General features: G+C 37.0%; 1 protein-coding gene across 1 annotated transcript in view; it reads right to left on the bottom strand.

Moving 5' to 3' along the window:
* CACNA2D3 (calcium voltage-gated channel auxiliary subunit alpha2delta 3) overlaps positions 1-20,652 on the bottom strand; it is a 498,676-nt gene that overhangs the window by 260,153 nt on the left and 217,871 nt on the right. The gene's annotated exons all lie outside the window — the stretch shown is intronic.

Here is a 20,652-nt window from a genome sequence, read left to right as displayed (position 1 = left end):
TCTCAGCCTATCTTCATACGGGAAGTGCTCCAGTCCCCTGATCATCCTCATGGCCCTCCTCTAGACTTGTTCCAACAGTTCCATGTCCTTTTTATGTTGAGGACACCAGAACTGCACACAATACTCCAGGTGAGGTCTCACAAGAGCAGAGTAGAGGGGCAGGATCACCTCCTTCAACCTGCTGGTCACGCTCCTTTTGATGCAGCCCAGGATACGGTTGGCTTTCTGGGCTGCGAGCACACACTGAAGCCGGCTCATGTTCATTTTCTCATCAACCAGCACCCCCAAGTCCTTCTCCTCAGGGCTGCTCTGAATCTCTTCTCTGCCCAACCTGTAGCTGTGCCTGGGATTGCTCTGACCCAGGTATACAACCTTGCACTTGGCATGGTTAAACTTCATTAGGCTGGCATTAGCCCACCTCACAAGTGTGTCAAGGTCCCTCTGGATGGCATCCCTTCCCTCCAGCGTATCAACTGAACCACACAGCTTGGTGTCATTGCAAACTTGCTGAGGGTGCACTCAGTCCCACTGTCCATGTAACCAACGAAGATGTTGAACAAGACTGGTCCCAACACCGATCCCTGAGGGACACCACTTGTTACTGGTCTCCAGCCGGACATTGAGTCAGTGATCACAACTCTTTGTGTGCGGCCATCCAGCCAGTTCTTTATCCACCGAGTGGTCCATCCATCAAATTAATGTCTCTCCAATTTAGAGAGAAGGATGTCATGTGGGACGGTGTCGAATGCTTTGCACAAGTCCAGGTAGATGACATCAACTGCTCTACCCCTGTCCATCAGTTCCGTAGCCCCTTCAAGGCCACCAAATTGGTCAGGCAGGATTTCCCCTTAGTGAAGCCAGGCTGGCTGTCACCAAGCACCTTGTTGTTTTTCCTAGAAGGCATGCTAAGGCACATGAAAATCTGTTCAAGATTTTACCAGGCACAGTGGTGAGACTGACTGGTTTGTAATTCCCTGGGTCATCCATTTTCCCTTTTTCCAGTTGTCGGTAACTTCATCTGACTGCCATGATTTTTCAAATAGGATGGACAATGGCTTAGCAACTTCATCTGACAGCTTCTTCAGGACCCACGGATGGATTTCATCAGGTCCCATGGACTTGTGTACATTCAAGTTCTTGAGATGGTCTCGAACCATATCCTCTCCTACAGTGGGCCTAGGGTCTTCATTTTCACAGTCACTGTGTCTGCCTTCTAAGACTTGGGTGGTGTGGTCAGAGCATTTGCCAGTGAACACCAAGGCAAAGAAGTCATTAAGAACCTCAGCCTTCTCCAAATCCAGGGTAGCCAGTTCTCCTGATAGCTTCTGGAGGGGGCCTATGTTGTCCCTAGTCTGTCTTTTATTCACTACGTACCTACAGAATCCCTTCCTGTTATCCTTAACATCCCTAGCCAAGTGTAATTCCAACTGGGCCTTAGCTTTCCTAACCTGATCCCTAGCTTCCCGGACAACACCCCTGTATTCTTCCCAGGCTGCCTGTCCTTGCTTTAAAATGGTTGGCTTGGTTTAAAATATCCCCATCTATCAATTCCTAAAAGCCCAGGCTGCCCAAATGTGGTTTTACACTGCAGATTTGGTTCAGTACTGGGAAATCAGAAATAAATCAACGTATCTTAAGAAGTTACTAAATTTCAAACTGTGAATTTTGAAATATGAGACAATTAAGATACACTATACTCCCAATACAATCTGCATGTGAAGTTAGCAGAATAGAAAGGGAAAAACAGAACTAAAATCACAGGCATATTATTTCATTTGTAAAAGTGTGCCTACATGCATACACAGTAAAATTTGCTTAAGCATTTTAAATGCTACTTCTGTTACCTTGCAAAATAACATTGCTGTATTGATTTCAGAAGACTACTTAGAATGTGATTTTAATGGAGTGTAAAGAAAGTGAATTATTATCTTTTCTTACATTCACCAAGAAAAACAGCAGAAAAGGGAAACATCTCAGCTGCAAATCTTTGAAGGTTACTTTCATCTAAATATTTAGGTTTACATAGACTGCTGAAAAAGTAAAGTCAACAAAACAGATGTTATTTTTAAAACATGTCTAGGATAGTTACTTGTTTCTCTAGAGGATGAAATATACATTTAAAATCTCTCCAATCAAGACACATATTAAGCAAACAGGTGTCACTAGTCCTCAGCCTTGCCTAGCTTTCAAAATCCATTGATCAGTTGTTTCTACGTCTGCAGTTACTCCAATAACAAGATGTGATCAAGACATCACAAATTACCTACCAATACTGCCTATCCTGGCATCTATTACCAGTTTATAAAAATATGCTCTTATTTCAGCATCTCAAAATATTGATCCACTATTTGGTATTTAGATATTACTTGAGAAATGAGGCAGTAGATTGGGAATCCTATTCTCAGCCCACAGGAACTTCCCAAAACTAGTTCAAACATTGATATTCTGCTTATGCTTCTATAAACAAGTTCTGGTAGAGCAGCTGAATCACCAAAAAGTACAGTGACATTATTGACTCAGTGTTACAATACTAAGATAAGGTGGTAAGTTTAATTCATCTTTGAAAAGAGCAACTTAGTTCTGTAAAGGTTGATTTCGTTGGTTTAGGGTTTTTTGGTTTTCTTTGTTTTTTTCTTGGAAGTGTTGCTAGAAAAGCCTGTTCAGAGGAAAGCCAAGGAACCTAGGAACCTTTCCTCAAGCCTCTAGAGAACTATAAACTCATCAGGATTAGTGATAAGCCAAATGAATCAAACAGAATAATACCATTTTAATTTATATTTAAAATAAACTGTAGTGATCCTTAAAAAGTTACATTTGAATCTCATGCCAAAACTGCTTGTTGCACCTTAGTATTTTATATCATCAGTTCATCAAATGTCTTCTACCCTGTATTAGTCAGAAGCTAAATTTTAATGCCCTTTCTCAGTGAATCTGTGCTATAGTGCTACTCACCTAACCAGAACCCTCACTGTCCCTCCAAACCCAATGATAATTTCCTTTGAGTTGCATATGCATTCCAGCTCCATAAGGTCATGGGACAACCTTAGTATTCTACCTGTTAAGCTCTAAAATGAATGTGAAATCCTTCCGATGGCATTTGAAAAAAACATATTTATATATTAAACTATCCATGCCAACCCAGTAATGGATTTTTTTCTTTAGCCCATCTACGAAGAGCTACTTAGCATGTTGGTATAGCTGTACCACAGATTAGAGAACTCCATGGAAACTGGAGCAAGCTGCATGTTACTTAGTTGCCCCCTGAGGTTAAACCATGACAAAATAGAATGAGGAAGTTTTCCTTTAGCAGGATCGGCCTATAGTCTGCATTAGGTTGACAACACTAATCACTAATCATCCAAATGCTGATCCCTATAAACTTTAATGCAGCAACTCTGAAACTAGTAGGAATTATTTCAAATAAGAGGACACAATTGAAATGTGATCTAAGATGAGTGGGCTCCTTCAAAACGAAACTCAGTGACAATTCACTTCCTTCCTGCATGCTATGTATCTATTATGATGGCTGTTCTTTTTACAATATACCAAGTTACATTTTATGCACCAACCATTATTATTAATACAGCAAATAAGGTTCACACTCAGTCTAATCCTTAGAATACAAAGTGCAGTGGGAAAAAACTGTGTCCACAGTACAAAACTGCACGCCTGCAGACTGCATGTAGAAATTGTAATTCTTCACTGGCTACTGTATCTTCAGGCAGAAGGATTGCAAACCCAAGCTCCTTGTTCCAAATTTGATAATGACCATTATATGGATGCGTCTCTGTCCACATGCGCCATACTAAATACAACAGAGTTCCTGACCATATAGCCTTATTAAAATTTTAGTCTCATTTTCTAGTAACCTATATGTTAAGCTTGCAGTTCTGGGCAATTTTAAATTTCAGTAATTTCACCAAATTGTCTAAATTTCCCCTCAGTCCTTCATTTAGAAACAGCATTATTAAGTTTTCATATTACTGGTGAATGTCATCTGCATCCCCAAAATATTTATATGTCAACAGTGGCAAAGTAATGCTTGCAAATATTCAGAGATTTGAGGAGGGAGACAAAGAAGAAAAGGTAAAGCTTAACATAAATGCAAAATCATTAACATGATGATATGGGGCTCAAAGACAATAAGTGAAAATAGCTTTCTGCACATTCTTGAAACATAATTTCTGCTTTTGCTTCCTGGCACTTACAGCTAAAATATAATTAAAATATTCCCATTCCCTTGCCTTTTAGATATGCTGGTTTGCAATTATATGAGATTTTGCTCTGCTGCTGTTTGTGTAGATGTTACCTCGTTTTTACTGATATTTAATACAAAACCATCCCCGGGGCAATTAGGTACACTGACAAGAATCTGAAACAAAACTGCCAAGGAACAGTACAAATGCATGTAGCAATTAAGTTGCTGTCAGAGATACTGCTGACTCCACGAAATAGAAGTCTCAACAAAGGCAACCAAGGTATTCAGGCTGAAAAATGTGCAATAGCCATGATTAGCCAGCCAAATGTTAGCACTATAATGAAGCATATTTTAATTCAAAGAATCCATAAAAATATCTAGAGTACAATAAGTCTATGGAACAAAACTAATACAGACATAATGCATTCTGTCTTCTAATTATTCCAGCGTTTTAGAGAATTAAGGAGAATAATGAGGGATTCAGTGATTATGAGGAAAGTCCAGAATACTTCCCTTTCTTGCCATACTCTTGCTTTATTACTAAGAAAAGAAAAATGTTACTGATGATCCTTGGTTTTTTCCCCTTTTAAATTACCTTTTTAATACAATAATTAACTTCTCCTGGAAAACTATCAAAATGCTGGCATCCAACAACATCAAGGGCAACCCCTAACATTGCAGAGCAGTACTGTCATACAATAAAGCAGTATGAGCACAGCCTACAGGACCAAACACTAGAAAAGAAATGTAAAATCCAGCACCTTTTTGGCTCAAAGATAGCAACAATATTAGCTTAGTTTTGATAATACTGACAACATATTTAGTCTGGTTTATTTTAAAGAATAACAAAATCACATACTTTGCTGGGACATACACCAACAATCTAATAATTATACTACTCAACACTAATATGAATGCTTTTCAGGGTGGTCCAACATATTCAAGAGCTGGGGCTGAATGCCAATTTTCACAATTGCCTTTGCTTTTTTCTATCTCTTCTCCTCCCTTTGCCTCTACTGGGTGATATGGATGCCACAGCTCACAGATCAAAGCATCTGGCCATCTGTAGGCACAAAAGAAGGTGCTTCTCCATTTTGCTTTATGTGCTGGCAACTATTTACCAGTGCCAGAAATCATTCCCTCCTCATAAGTATATGGGATGGTAAAGACTTCAAGACATTGTAGCATTTACTTGTTTCAGCTTACAACATTGCACTAACACTCCCCTTCTCCTTTCAAGTGGCAGCAGAAGAATTGGACTATGGCCAGATGTGTTTATTATTATGCTGAGTTTCAGGAGTAGGTTTGGTGGATTGCTTTCTTTTGGGGATTTTTTTGTTGTTGTTTTGGTTGGTTGGTTGGGTGGGTTTTGTTGGGATTTTTGTGAACAAGGTGGTCTGAGATTCAACTTTAGTTCATTTAAAACCCAGAATTAACAGCTTCAAACTCCTCACTAACACCAGGGACAGAGATTCAGTTATGACTTTGCTAAGAGCTTGCCAGCTAATGAATTACAAAGAACGTCCTGCAGCAAATCAGTGCTCCTTTGAAGTCACCCATTCAGTTACTGTCCTGGCTGATGTAACAGCTAAAAACAGCCAGTATGTGGGCTGATCTGTAAATTTGTTAGAACAAAGCTCTAGAACCAGCATTTAAGCAGGACTTATGAACAAAGAACATTACCTTTTTTTTCTTTTTTTTTTTTTTTTAATCAAGTGAAGAACTTGCAGCAAAATTCCACGTCTTCACTTACTGTCCGTCCCAGGAAGATGCTGCTTTAATAAAGCTGTTGTCACAGGAACCAGGCACATAGTACCTTCCACCTGTCACTAACACAGTCAAACAACAGAGAATTGCTTACCCAGCAATTGCTAAAAGGTTGTTAGCTAAGGAGAGTTTAAGTCAAAACCCAGTAATGCTGACAGATAACCACTCCATAAATTAATCTGACCACGGATACCAGGATATTTCTGTATTTTGAGGAAAAAAAAAAAACCAGTCATTTCCACATTTTTGCAGGATATGAATTGAAGACTATAAAACCTGAAAGATTAGTTAGAAAATACCACACCACAGAAGCCTGGGATGCCAGAGTGCAACTAAGAGCCAGAGTGAACATGAAAAAACACTCTTAGAAACAGTTTTCCAAGTAGGAAATAGGAAACAAATGCTCAGAAAATAGGAATTAACCAAACTGAATAGAGACCTCATATGCTCTGAGATTTCATCACAGAAGCAAAATTAGTCTTGAATACTGAAAAAAAGAGCCAGTTGTGCACACAGCAAGAAATCTCTGCACAGGCTGATGGAACAGGGACTATAAGCAACCAGGAAATCTAAACCTCTGCAAGTGGCACGGCAGGAAAAGACATCATGAGAAACAATACAGTAATCCTGTGAAACACACTGCATATTAGAGGAAAAGAAAGCAAATGTGACTGATGCTAAATGAAGGCAACTGTACTGTAAAATATTTAACACAGAACATACCAAAAGGGACAATTTTGGCAGAGTTACTGTCAAAGTGATATATGACAAAGGCAAGATGCAGTCTTGGAAACAAAAGTCATCCTTATGGAAATTTCTCAAGGACAGACCTGTTCATAAATCTTTACAACAACATAACACCATGCAAACCTGTACACTAACATTTCACAATAAATGCCTAATTCCTACTGCTGAGCTAGTCAGAGACATGGAATTCTAGAAATGGGCCAACTTAGTTACACTAACACAATGCAGTAAGGCTGTCCTGGGTTCAGCAGTAGCAGTCATTTTTTCTCCTCCTTAGTAGCTGGTGCAGTTCTGTGTTTTTGACTTTCGGCCTGGGAACAACACTGATAACACCGATTTTTTTAGTTACCGTTCAAATGTTTAGCCTGACCAAGGACTTTCTGAGTCCCGTGCTGTGCCAGAGAGGAGGGGAAGCTGGGAGGAAGCAGAGACAGGACACCTGACCCAAACTAGCCAAAGAGGTATTCCATACCACAAGCACATCATGCTCACTATATGAACCGGGGGCAGTTACCTGCAAGGGGGAGATCACTGCTCAGTCAGGCTTGGTATCGGCAGGTGGTATTGTATTCCCTTCCCTTGTTATTTCCCGTATCATTATTATTATTGGTGGTAGCAGCAGTGATTTGTGTTATACCTTAGTTACTGGGCTGTTCTTATCTCAACCCATGGGAGTTACATTCTTTCAATTCGGGATGCGGGGGAGGGAGAGGAAGGGGGACAGTGAGCCAGCGGGCTGCATGGGTCTGAGTTACTGACTGATATTGTTCAAAATCTCTGAAGCTGGTATTATAACATACTGAAAACACTGAGCAGATCTGCAAATGCATCTTCGAATTAATACACTACAGAATCAGTTATGGATTCTTAAACACTATTTGCCTCTTCAGGAATGAGCCAAATAAAAGCTGCAAAAAAGACACCTAAATAAACAAAGTACAGTGCAAAAATGTCTTTGTGAGTTTTTAGCCAAACAATGTTTTGAAACAGTTTATATTCCAGCCAAGAATACTAATCCTTAACCAGAAGAGCAAGCCTTCTTTTTTCCTCTTCATACAACACAGCCCAAGAAAAATCAAAGAAAGGTCTGTGTTACGCAGAAGGATGGAGAGACAAATTATTACTGTGTTCTAAAATAGTAGACAAAATGAATAAAATGTATCTTCAGGTAAATTTCTATGATTCTTTGTCAATTGTCAATCTTCTCTGCTCCATACTAAACAAAAGCTAATTTTTTTTTGCACTTGCAATACAAACATTTAATCAAATGGGTTTGCATATTTTATCCTAAAGGTTTTCAGAAGCCCAGAACTATTATGTCGATTACCACTAAGTTTACAGGTTGAGTGTTTTTACAACATAGTTCATGGAGAAAACAGTCTCAAAAAAAATCTTAAAATAAAGCAAAATAAATGAAAAACAAATAAAACTTTCCATGGCATTCCTAGCACAGAAACTCACTCCACTAAAAATAATCCTGTATCAAATCATAAAGATTTTTTCATTGATCTATTCCACACTAAAGAACACCCTGGGTACTTTTTCCTGTTTGTTACTTTAAGCCAAGAATAGAACATACCGCAGTTCCCTGATTGCTTTTTCCTCATTGAAATAATGAAATAAATACAAGTAAGGAAAATTAGCACTTTCAAAGAGAACAAACTAATTATAATTCCTTTTCATTAATTTTTTTAAGGTACATTACTATGGGAAAAAAAGGAAACAATTTACATGCTAGAAGATAATGAGCAAAAGCCTACAAGAAATTCTCCACAGACACAGGCAGAAATCAGAAATAACTGCTCTCAAAGAATTATTAGGCATATAACACCAATAACATGCTTACAGTGTAATACATATATTTACACCCAGCCATGTAGCCCTGCAAAGAGGTGTAGACAATACCTGTTTGGTGGGTTGTTTGTTGTTGGTTTGGGTTTTTTTTTTTTTTTGATAGGCTCAAACCTTTCTTCAAGCTACAAAGTGATTACCAAATATCAGAAGAGAGCATTTCAGGGAAGGAAGGAAAAACTCTAACACAATGTTTTTTCCAGAATCAAAATGAAGAGAATAAAGGTAAGGAGGAGAGCACTTTTTGTATTTAAAGCAACTAAATTTGTCTTGCACTAAGCATAAAGAAAGTAAACTGCATTTGGGTTAGGACAATGACGGCCTAATTGTTGTTTCTTAAACCCTCTTGGGTGGTATTTATTCCTATTTCTGTTGAAGGAAAAAGAATGAATGTGTTTGCAGATACACACATTAAGTAAATAATGCCTGGCTTTCGGCACCAACTTCCTTGCGTGCACACTGAGCTCACTTACACATACACCCAGGTCAGTGCAGTGCAGGATCATACTGAGATACCAGTGCTGGAAGTCACAGTGCTGAACTAGCATGATGGCAAGCAGGAAGAGCCTTATAGCAGGATTTGTTATCTGCAACTCCATGCTCTGCATTAGCATTTTAACGCTCCAGTTGAGCTCCAGCGTGTACTGTGGATATACCTTCATACATTCCTATACAGGTTACCTAGTACACATGCCCAACCAGACTGGAATAACAGCCTTGAACTGTTACTACTTACAGCTCTTCACAATGGGAGCCAGAATGGTGGCTCCACAGCTTTTAATCAGTCACCAGAGGAGTTACTACTTATCAGATACAGTAATACAGAAAAAGGAAAGATAAAAGAGGAGGCAGACTGATCTTCTACCATTATAGGCCAATAGTAAACTATTGCCCCTTTCTTGCCCCTAGAAGCAGCAAGGAAGTAGGGGAGGCATCATGATTAACAGAGGTGTCTCAGGTATCAATATGATACCTGAGATAGCATGTACTAACAAAACTTCACTGCCTCATATGTGTCAAAATGCAAAGCCCAACCCCAAGTAACTAGGCAACAGCTGATAAATAAGGAATAGTAGAGAGCAGGGCTTTTTAGAGGAAAAACTTAACGTTACCATGTAGCCTCTATCTGACATCTAGTTGCCATGGTGATGTGGACGTATTAGAAACATACAGATTAGATCCACAGCCAGAGACAGACTAGGACACTAGAAAGATAAAGCACAGCATACATCTTGCGTGGAGATGCCAACACTTCCAAAAACCTTGCTGTTAAAGACAAAGGACTGAAAAAAGGAAAGAAAAAAAAATATCTGTGAAGCTAAAGCCCTTTTCAGGAACAAAGCAGCAGCCTGAGTAGACTCTGGGAATCAGATCTGAGGCAGAATTTGAGAAAAAACAGACGGGACAAGTGGAGAAGTCTGTGCATCTTTGTCCAATAGCCAGTAAGAGTTAAAACAAAGAAATATGGGAAGTAAGGAAATTCTCTTCAACCTTGACTAAATCAGTTAGACTAAGAAAGTTCCTTTTAAATTAAACAATGACCAACGATAGTGCAAACACCGCCCTAGATATCTTAAAATGTGAATATAAACAAGTCAAGGGAAGTATTTCAAAATATAAATATAGTGGTCCAGGACAATATGTGGCATGATTATTTAAATAACAACTCCAGGATGTCGAATTTTCAGAAGCGTAGTCCATAAAATCATATACGACAGTGACAGACAAGATTTTATTTCTTAATTTCACACCTTGCAGGAAAAGGGTTTTACATATCTGCTAGCTGCAGATTATAATCTTTCTGCATCACTTGAAAAATTATTTTTTTTGGTTCTAATATTCTAGAAAATAGGTAATCTCGATTTTGACAGCCACTTGGAAGGCACTGATAGGAAAGTATGACTGAATGATATTCATAGCTCTTTTGAAGTATCAAATTGGAAAAACCTCACTTAATCAAAAAATGGCTGTGGTTCATCACATTTCAATGTCTTTCAGAGAAGGCTCTATTACATATAGCAGGGGGTTTTTTCCTATACAAGCAAAACTTTTGATTAGAGTCTGCATTTATTTACTTGTAGTGCATAAACTCATGTTCTAACAATGCAATGAAAATCATGCAATGGAAATACCACTTGACACAGGTGACATTCTTTACCAGTCTCTAAACTGTTCAAGCAAAACTTAAAAGACAATTTGTGAAGTCTAAGATCTATTTCTGCAATCTTGCCAGCATTCGAGAAGTAAATATGGTATCCAGACAAGAACAGATTAAACCTGAAGCTTTTGTTATTAAAGACACCAAATTCAGAATTATTCGAAGATCTACTGCATTCATCCTGTTTGCAAATAATTTCTTAAAGTATTAGTGACTATGGAGATAGAAAGACAGGAAGGATGGAAACAACTCCAAGAAAAGAAAGAAAACTTTTCACAACATTTCTATCTCCATTTCTATGGAGATAGAAAGATAGGAAGGATGGAAACAACTCCAAGAAAAGAAAGAAAACATCTCACAACAGGACACAGGATAATGGCTTTAAAATAAAAGAGAGTAGAATAAGACTACATGTAAGGAAGAAATTTTGGATGATAAGGGTGGTGAAACACTGGAAAAGGTTGCCCAGAGAGATGGTAGATACCCATCCCTGGAAACATTCAAGGTGAGGCTGGACAGGGCTCTGAATAACCTTATCTAGTTGAAGACGCTGCTTATTATGGGGGATATTTAAAGGTCCCTTATGACCAAAACTATTGTATGATATACAACCTAAAAATGAGCATACACAAACAATTGATCACCAACTTTCTATGGTAATGTTAATAATCATCATAACACAAAAGCTTTTAAACAAAGGCTTAAGTCATATGATAAAAATCTATACTTTGAACAGCCAGTAAATGATAGGTGAGACAAGGGAGACAAAGAGAGGTGCAAAACACAGTACACATGCATTAAAAAATAATCATGTCATGATCAAAGATAGAAAGAGATAAAGGCCAAACATACTGTCATGGAAGAATGGTAAATAGGGTCTCTTCCCATGGAAAGCCACTCAATTGTGAAAATGATGAGAGGAATAATAAAAACTGAATTGAAATCCATTGGAAAATATAGGATATTTATATATTTCTTGTCTCTGAAATGAGCGAAGTCCAAATAGACTTCCAGACTTGCAAAATATTTTTAATTACTTCTTTTATAAATCCATATTTACTCAGAGTGATCACTGTTACAGACTCAAAACAGTTCTAATACTTGGATGTATTTCAAATTAGTGGCATGAAATTAGTCTCAGTGTGGTATTAGTTTAAAGGAAAATTAAGTTAGACTATTATTAATGAAGAATTCAATAACTTTTTACACATTATTGAACTTTTAATTGTATTTTACATTCATGAACCATTTTTTTAAATGCCAATGACACAGCATGAGACTATCAGCAACATATTGTGTGCCTTATGTTTGTTAGTTGAGTTGACATAAACCATATCTCCTGTTGACAGAAATGCTTGAAAATATTCACAGACTTCAGCATCCATCACAGAAAAACTCTGCAGTTATGGAAAGCACTGATAAAATCCCTTCCTGTACTTCAAAAACACCAGAACAGCAGCAATACCACAATATGAAGATGGAAAGAACAGACAGAAGACAGACAGACTTCTCTAAGCTAAAATTTTATCATTGCAGCAGATTAACTCTTGGACTGTATAGCACTGATAGATTTTATTTTCTGTCTTTGTTCTTCTGCAATGTCAGTAAAGAGGCAGCAGCATCTTGCACTAGGGCTACAGCTTCATTATCTAAATATACCTGGATATATACCTGACAATGTGCAATCTAATGACATCTTGTCATCTTTCTTACTCCACTCCCTTCCCCTTTTTTCTCTTTAACACCTCAGTCAAAAAAGATTGTGAAATTAACTATTTATTTAACCATACTTACATTATTATCCAGCTTCCTTTAAAAAGTCTTCTCTGTAGCAGACCTGTATTTTGTAATTTAACAGAGAATCAGGCCCCGTGATTTAATAATGTGAACTGATTTACTAAGGCACCTGCTGATTTATGATAGCAGAGGTTTTATAAGCTCTTTTATAAACTCACCAGTCTCTGGGCTGCCATAGGTATTTGCCAAAGACCAGCCAATCTGACAATAAGAAAATTCCTTCCTGCCATAACAGCAGCTAGCAGAATGCAAGTATCACAGTATAATGTCAGGGGTAGGAAAGAGGGGACTGTTACTACGAATAGATTTTAAAAAGTCAATTATGATTATTTGATATAAACCATATTTTTCACCTGTTGCCATCTCACATGCATTATAGTAGGCAATGAAGACTTAGTCAATTAGAAAACTGACAAAAAATTTGACTGTGACCCGACATCAAAATGTATTTCCAAAACACGTGTCTGTAATATGAAATATAACTTGCTTGATAAAACAAAGGATGGGAAAATTTGGTTTTTTATACTCATACACATTGTGAAATGTCAGGCAAAGTTGTAGGAAAATGTTAAGAGAAAGGTATTCAGTATAAATAATGTCAACATTAAAATGAAATCAGCGTTAAGCACTATGCTGAAAGTTCACATAGCTTCCTCAATATAAAATGTACTCATATAAGGAAATAGTTGATTCAACAGTATAAGCCGCATTCACCATTATAAATGAAAGCTGGAGAGTAACTTTACAGATGAAACAATTTTGAGGAAATGTTATGCTTTATTCTGACATATCATTATTAAAATTGGTAATTGATTCTAATGTATTTTCTTCCCCCTGCACAGAATATAGTTCCCCTCTGAAGAAGAGTCTGCCACCTTTTGGAGGGTGCAGTTATTGACATCTAGTTTCTAAAAAAGGAAAATGGATTTGAACAACTGTCTGCACGTGTCCAGGCACTGGTATTTTAGTTCAGCTTAAGCAACAAGTGTGAAAGCAGGAAGGTGATTCAAAGTGCCCTCCTGAATCAGAAAGACATTTACTGAAGGTAGTTATTATTGTAGACTTTACTGTACGTAGTCAGGTTAATATGTTCCTTTTGCACGTTACCAGCTGCATCTGTTTTTCCACACACCAATCAACATTTTACCTTGGGCACTTCAAAGACAGTAATCAATTCTTTTCACAGAGTCCAAGAATTCTTCCAAGCTAAGAGCAGACATTTCCCTGTTTAAACTAATTTGAACAGACATCACCTTAAATCAAACTAGGGAAGAAAAATTTCCAAAACTTAGGCTGTTCAAAGCAAGCCTATTCATTTGTACCAGCATGGTGCTTCTGCCTGTGTGCACCTAGAATGACTGGCATTTAAGTATTCATGCAATATTCACCCCAGGACATTACTAGGAGTAAAGTACAAAAAGCCCAAGTTAAAAGATGTAGATGTCAGTCCCACAGAATTTTGAAGCACAGGCTTTAATCTCCCCACAGAGCACAGCAGTTCAGCAAGTATTACATTATAAGACCATAAAAATCTATAGAACCTAACAGTATGTGGGGAGGTGGCACACACTTGATGCTGTGCTGAAGAGCACCAGATTGCTGAGCCAGGTCTAAAACTCGTCAATAGTCACAGTTTAAAGTGAAAAACTGTGCATCAGGCTATAAAATGGAATCCCACTGAAATCAGCCTATGGAAAAACAAGCAAGCACTACAGTACTGCATATAGAAATATAATGTCTCTCAAAAGCTGCATGTCATATGCTGTACAAATGAAAGACAGTGCAGAGCTGCAATCTAGCTATCTCTGGACAGGAAGCAAAACAGAGACTTTAAGCTTGTGCTGCACCCTAATAAATTAAAATTCTTCTGATCCAGCACCTGACAACTTAGTTGTAGAGCCACAGTCACAGAACTGGCTTGTACCCATACTGTCTCCGTGCAATACTCCAGTCAATCATGCATATGTGTCAGCATCCTTTGGGGTATGAACAGGCTGCACAGCTCTCCACCATCTAGCACAGATGTGCCTGTATGTCTTTTCCTCTGGCATTCACTAGTGATGAAATCAAAATTACATTTAAAATAACTGAGAGTATTTAGAATTTGAAAATCTGTTGTTTACCTGGTAGTAAGTTTGGATTCTCTGCTCAATGCCTTAATAAACACAAAAACTCAAAGGATAACTAAGTCTTACAAAGCTGTAGAATGCATTTAATTCCAGTCAGCTGTGTCAATATCCTCTAGGAAACATTCCTCCATTATAAAATGAAACAATTAAACCAAGATTATACATATAGTAAACTAGAAATGACAAAAAGGAAAAAACTAAAACACTCCCATTAGTTTAAATCAACTTACATAAACCTACTTCCTTTCTACTGCCAAGAGAATTTTTTTTTTTTTTTTTTTTTTTAAGGCAAAATCAGACATGGTGCTCAAGCTACATCTGATCTGATCACAGTAAAGAGATCATCCTCTTTACCCAATCTACCTCAACTGGCACATGTCTGCCTCCTCTACCATCTATCAGAGACTACTGTTCAGAGCTGGTAAACAGATTCATATCCAGTCACCCCGTCCTAGTTCTATCACAATGATTCTATTTTCAAACACATTGTTAGAAACAAAGTTTTTATCTGATTCCTTTTACTGAACCAGTTTTGGAAACAGCTTACAGAACATCTTATGACAGCAGGTTTGAATGGGACAGTAATACCCAGCAAGCGCAAGTGGCAGAGAGCAGTAATTTTTTATCCCCCAATAACCTGCAGCTGACAGCATGCATCCAATTGTGTCTGGAGACACTTCACAACTTCTTTATAGGTACAGAAAGCCTTGTCATTATAAGCACAAACGGAGATCGAGCAAGAACTAGCTTACACAGAAAATGGAGATACAAGTTAAGGATTTAAAATAGAAGAAAGTGCTTCCTTCAGTAAACAGGAAAAATAATTTAGTGAGAAAAGGAACACAAAGCACAGTTGCTAGTGTTAGTACACACCTAAACTGGAACAAGTGAAATAGCGTGAGGATAAAAGTGCACATTAACCCAAGAGTTAGTACGAAACTAGGGCTGAATAGCCACATTCATTCTTTGTGTCAAAGACAGGAAAATGGAGGTAGCAGATACCCACCAGGAAAGTAAAACTGACCTCATTCAAAGAGGCGTTTTTATTGTTTAGAACATTGAGAGAGATCTTCTTTGTCTGTGCAATATTTTAATCCAGACCAAATCTGGCGGCAGAGGTACAGTGACGATTTTATGAGACATAAGGATTTTAGAAATAAATAATATTTTTATACTTGAAAAAGCTTTCAGGCACAGAAGTGTCTAAATTTCTTACAGTAAAGAAATTATTACACTGAGCACGTTTACTCTAAACAGAGATCCAGTGAAGACAGTGTTGCTTTTTTTTTATCCAGCTGTGATTAGAACCAATTTAGCTCTGTTATTCTGTTTCTACTGTAAAAGCCTTCACTATTTTTCATTGTATTCATTTGCAACTTGAGGTCCTAATAAGATATTGTTTACCCAAGTTAAAAACAAAATTATTCAAGGCAATCAAATTATAGAGGTATATTGCTAAGAATGTTACCATTTACCTTTGATACCTAACCAAAGGCTGTAGGCACTGGACTTCTTAAAATCCAAAATTCTAACTGCTTAGCTTTTGGTAACAACAAAAGACACTTTTTGAGAAAATGTATACGGTATCGTTTGCCCTTATAAATCACTATGAATTTTTATACTTCATAGTTGTTCTGGAAATATTCCACAAGTTCAAGTTCCTGAAATATTCTGAGAAACCTTGGAATAGTTCCCAAGAAATTAAAAATATCAAAGAGTCTTCTAGATAGATATATTAAAGCAAGCATCTGCCTAAGTGGCTGCCTGTTCGCATATCTAGGGATGGAGGAAGCAACTGCAGTCTAACACTAATTTTGGAAAACAATGCCACTGACTTCAAGGAGTCCAGCCTTCTAGTTTGCACCAATACTTGACAAAGAAGAATGCAGTGCCAGTTTAATAGTTATTCAATTTTGTTAGTCAGTAAAATACCCTACCTACCAAGAACACTAGGAGAACGAGAGAGTAAAAACTGAAAAATATAAAAGCTCACAATTCTATGGACCTAAGGGAAAATCAGAAGGGTACAATAGATATTTTAAAAGGCAAGGAGTAGTGTTTGCACCTAGAAATTTCAGAAGTATTGAAGAGAGTTTGGGTTTCTCTCTTTCTACAAACTACAAACGTAAGGTTTACCTTACCATATAAACAAAGACTGCAAAGGCTCAAAACCAAGAGTTGCTTCCAGTTGATATTGAGATAATGTATTTATCAACATCCTCTTGAATATCCTAGATTTTATGCAATGCTAACATAAGCAGTTCAGATCCTGCTGCATGTCACTTATGGTACTGTACTATGCTATGTATCACTTTTCCACAGGTGTCATCTTTTAGAATTGACTGAGTGTATGTGACCAAGACACATTCACCCTCACCCGGCTTTGGTTTTCATCTATATCCCTCTGAATTCCACATTTAGCCAAGTATTTCAATAGCTCCTTCCAAGGACTTGAAAAAATGTGGAGTAGAAACACAAAAGCAGAAACCATGTCTTTACTGTCTACTACTGTAGGTAAATATAAGTTGACACAAACTTAGAAAAATAAAACTGAAATATGTTCTTCAGCTCAGACACAGCACGTACTTTGGACAAGGAATGTAGGATTTTAAGAAGTTAAGACTACCTTTATACTCATACTAACAGAAAGTAAACTACTACTCTTCTATATGCTGTCAACATCTGCAGGATCAGATTTGAGTGTTCTTTTATCATCTCCTCATGTACATAAATCCATTATAGAATCCTACTTTTTCCCAGTGGCAATTCTACTGCCAGAAAGCATGCTCTCTATGGCTGGTTGCCAGAAAGCCTAGCCCACATTCCAGCTGCCTACTTTTTAATTATATTTCACATTCCTAGCTTCCTTTAAATAGACTACTAGCATTTCAGAAAGTAACAAAATAAATGTTGAAGCTAGCTAAACTTCAAACCATTAATAATTTTTCATTACTATTAATCGGTCCCACAACAGCTCTCTAAAATATAACAATCACTATGTAGAAAGGTATATCTGAGTATCTTTGGAAGGTATACCTATGGAAGTATATACTGTCTGAGACAGTAGTGTCTCCTATTATTTTAGAATTTGAGGGATTCTAAAATAATAGGAGATAATAAGAGATATGAAAACTCACATTGGTGCTGAGATATATCACATGTAAATTAACTTTATTTAAAAAAAAAACAAAACACTCCACACCCCCCACCCAAAAAAAAAAAAAAAAAAAAAAAAGCCCAAACAAAACAGCAGAAGCTGAATTAGTGCCTTATACCCGCTGGTTCTCATACCTGGACTTCTGCCTTGGAACTGTGTTGTCCGGATTAGATTCAGATTGATTTAATTCACCCAAGAACCCTTTTCCCTACTTCCTGTCAGAAATCTGTACACAGTTGATAATTGCCAGTTACCAACTTAGAAGAAAGAGCTACCACTTGCTAAGACAATTATCACAGAACTTCTTAATTAATCTTAATTATGTATTCATCAGTTAAAAGTATATTGGCTTGCAAATCCTGTGGCTACAGGCAGTGAATACACACTGTACTTACAGAGAAGAAACAGAATTCACTGATAGATTTAGAATCCTGATGTGTGCTTAAACATTTCAAAAGCAAAACATTATCATAAGCAGCATTTTCGGGGGGAAAAAAAAAAAAAAAGTAAGCCTGCTCCATCACAATATTCTGCCGTTTTAATGGGCTGCCAGCCTTGCTGTGAAACAGCCTAGAGCTGAGAGGTCTCTCTGTAGTGACAGACAGATAAGCACGCTTATCTGCAAAGCACAATCATCCCACTTTTTTTCTGAATTCCTTAAGTATATGAACATTATAGGAATGAGAACTAGTGTTTTATGAGCCCTTTAGGCTTCATATTCCAAAGATCAGTAACATTTTCTATTTTTTTAACATTAATTGATGTGCACTATAAAACATGGAGAAACTAGGGGAGAAGAGTGTGCAGAAGAGGGGAACAGAAAGTGCAAAAGCCCATCAATAACCCTTTATATTTTACAATGGTGATCAAAAGTACTCTAAATGCAAAACTGATTCTTTAGTAAATTCACTAATTTAATTTTTCTTCTACATTTATAGTAGATGCATGCAATCTGTACTGCAAAATGGCACTAGAGTTACATGTATGCTTACAAATTAAGTTGTCAGGCTTTTCATTTGTTCTTATTTTTCTTTTCAAAATGTTCTATGTAAAATTTTAATGTCATAGTTTTGATATTTATGGTATTTCAGCTTTCTCGATTTCATCATGAATGTCAAGATATTTGCTTTTGCTTTTTATTTTCACATTATAAACTTCATGGCTTCTTTAGAATGGAAGTTATTTAGTTCTCTTGTTATCATCAATATTTCTACACTCTTCTATGCAGAGGATAAAAGAGCCAAAAGATACATAAAGAATATCAACGTATTTACACCTCATGATTTTCAAACCAGTCTCCTTTAGAACCTAGTTAGGGACTGTGAACATTCACTTTAGCTATCCTACAGGTGGGAGGGATCACTATGATTATACCAGCTGACCAGACGAAAGTTTTCCCACAAACTAATTCTAGACCATTTCAAAAACAACCGAAAAATCAATCTGATCTTGATTAAGGACTTGAGGGAATGGACATAGGATAATACCCTTCTAATAAACCACTATCTTCATATCAAAATAAAACTAACAAAAACACACCTCTAACCCCCATGCTTTAACTGAACCCACAGTTGTGCAATTGGAAAAATAATGGAACCCAATTTCGGCCTTCAGATCTATTTTAAACTTTTTGTAACAAGATTATAGAGTTTTGTGTTAGTAATTAACTAGACTAATTAATTAATTAACTAATTAATCCATTAAACATCTCTTGAATAAGTTAAATGGACAGAGCTCCTGAAGTCTTTCAGTCTAAGGCACATTTTTCAGTCCTTTGCATCCTGTGACTCTCTTCTGAACACACTACAAATTGTCAATATCTCCACAACTAAAAAACCCAAAATAAAGGGAAACATTTAGAATTAACTTACAAATAAAGAGTTCATTTTTTTCCACTCTAACTTGAGAGTCCTGTGTTTAAATATTCAATGATCACACTTGTCTCTATTCAACTGTGAGATTGAGCTGTGGTTTTGCCTAGTAATTCAATAAAATAAAACATAACCTGGAACAAACAACAGCCATTTTTTAGAGAAATGGTGCTGTGCAGACACTTGGTTGTAAATATATCAGTATCTGCTGCCTGTAACCTCAGGCTAGGATTTAATTAACTTGTTATCACCCCTCTGCATTACAGAACTGAAGAAATGGACAACAAAAAATACAAGTATACAGGCCTCTTCCTGGTAGAAGTAATATTTTCAGACACTGTCAGTCTCTAAGCTGAGGCTATCATGTCCATGTGTAAGGAAAATGCCAGCAACAAACCAGATTTCAGCAGCTGGAATACAATAATATCATTTAAAAAATAAAATTAAAAATTAATGTTTTTCTGCAGCCACACAAAGTGACGATTTTGGCTGGTTTGAATTAGTCAAAGTGGAAACAGGAATCATCACAGGGCTCTATCTTCCCCATCTCTACAGGCAGTCCCCTGTGTTAGAGGATAAACCAAGATGCAACAAGCCCTTTCGACTTTGACCTTTAACTGTAATTAATCAGCATATAAAAATGTATTCTATATGTAGCAATTCTACATATTACGTAACTGAAGATCCTTCGGTTTTACTGCTCTCACTACCTACTCTGATTTTGCTTCTCCAGAAAAACGTGATTGCCTGACTTCTATAGCCATTTGCAACCATATTTTATTTTCTTCTTCCTCCTCTTTAGCAGTTCTGGAATGAAATAATTCATAGACAGGCTCAGTTAAATAAATACTAGTGCTTGCACAAAAAAAATTCGTTTGCCAGCTTTAGAAGCTTTAATAATTTTCAAAATCTTTTAAACATATTAATAATTTTACAGTGTTTACATATCTCTAGGAAACTTTGCTATTTTGTGATCT

Source organism: Lathamus discolor, chromosome 7 (assembly GCF_037157495.1).
Source record: "Lathamus discolor isolate bLatDis1 chromosome 7, bLatDis1.hap1, whole genome shotgun sequence".
NCBI classification, from domain to species: domain Eukaryota; kingdom Metazoa; phylum Chordata; class Aves; order Psittaciformes; family Psittacidae; genus Lathamus; species Lathamus discolor.
This window is presented reverse-complemented; position numbering and strand designations above follow the sequence as displayed.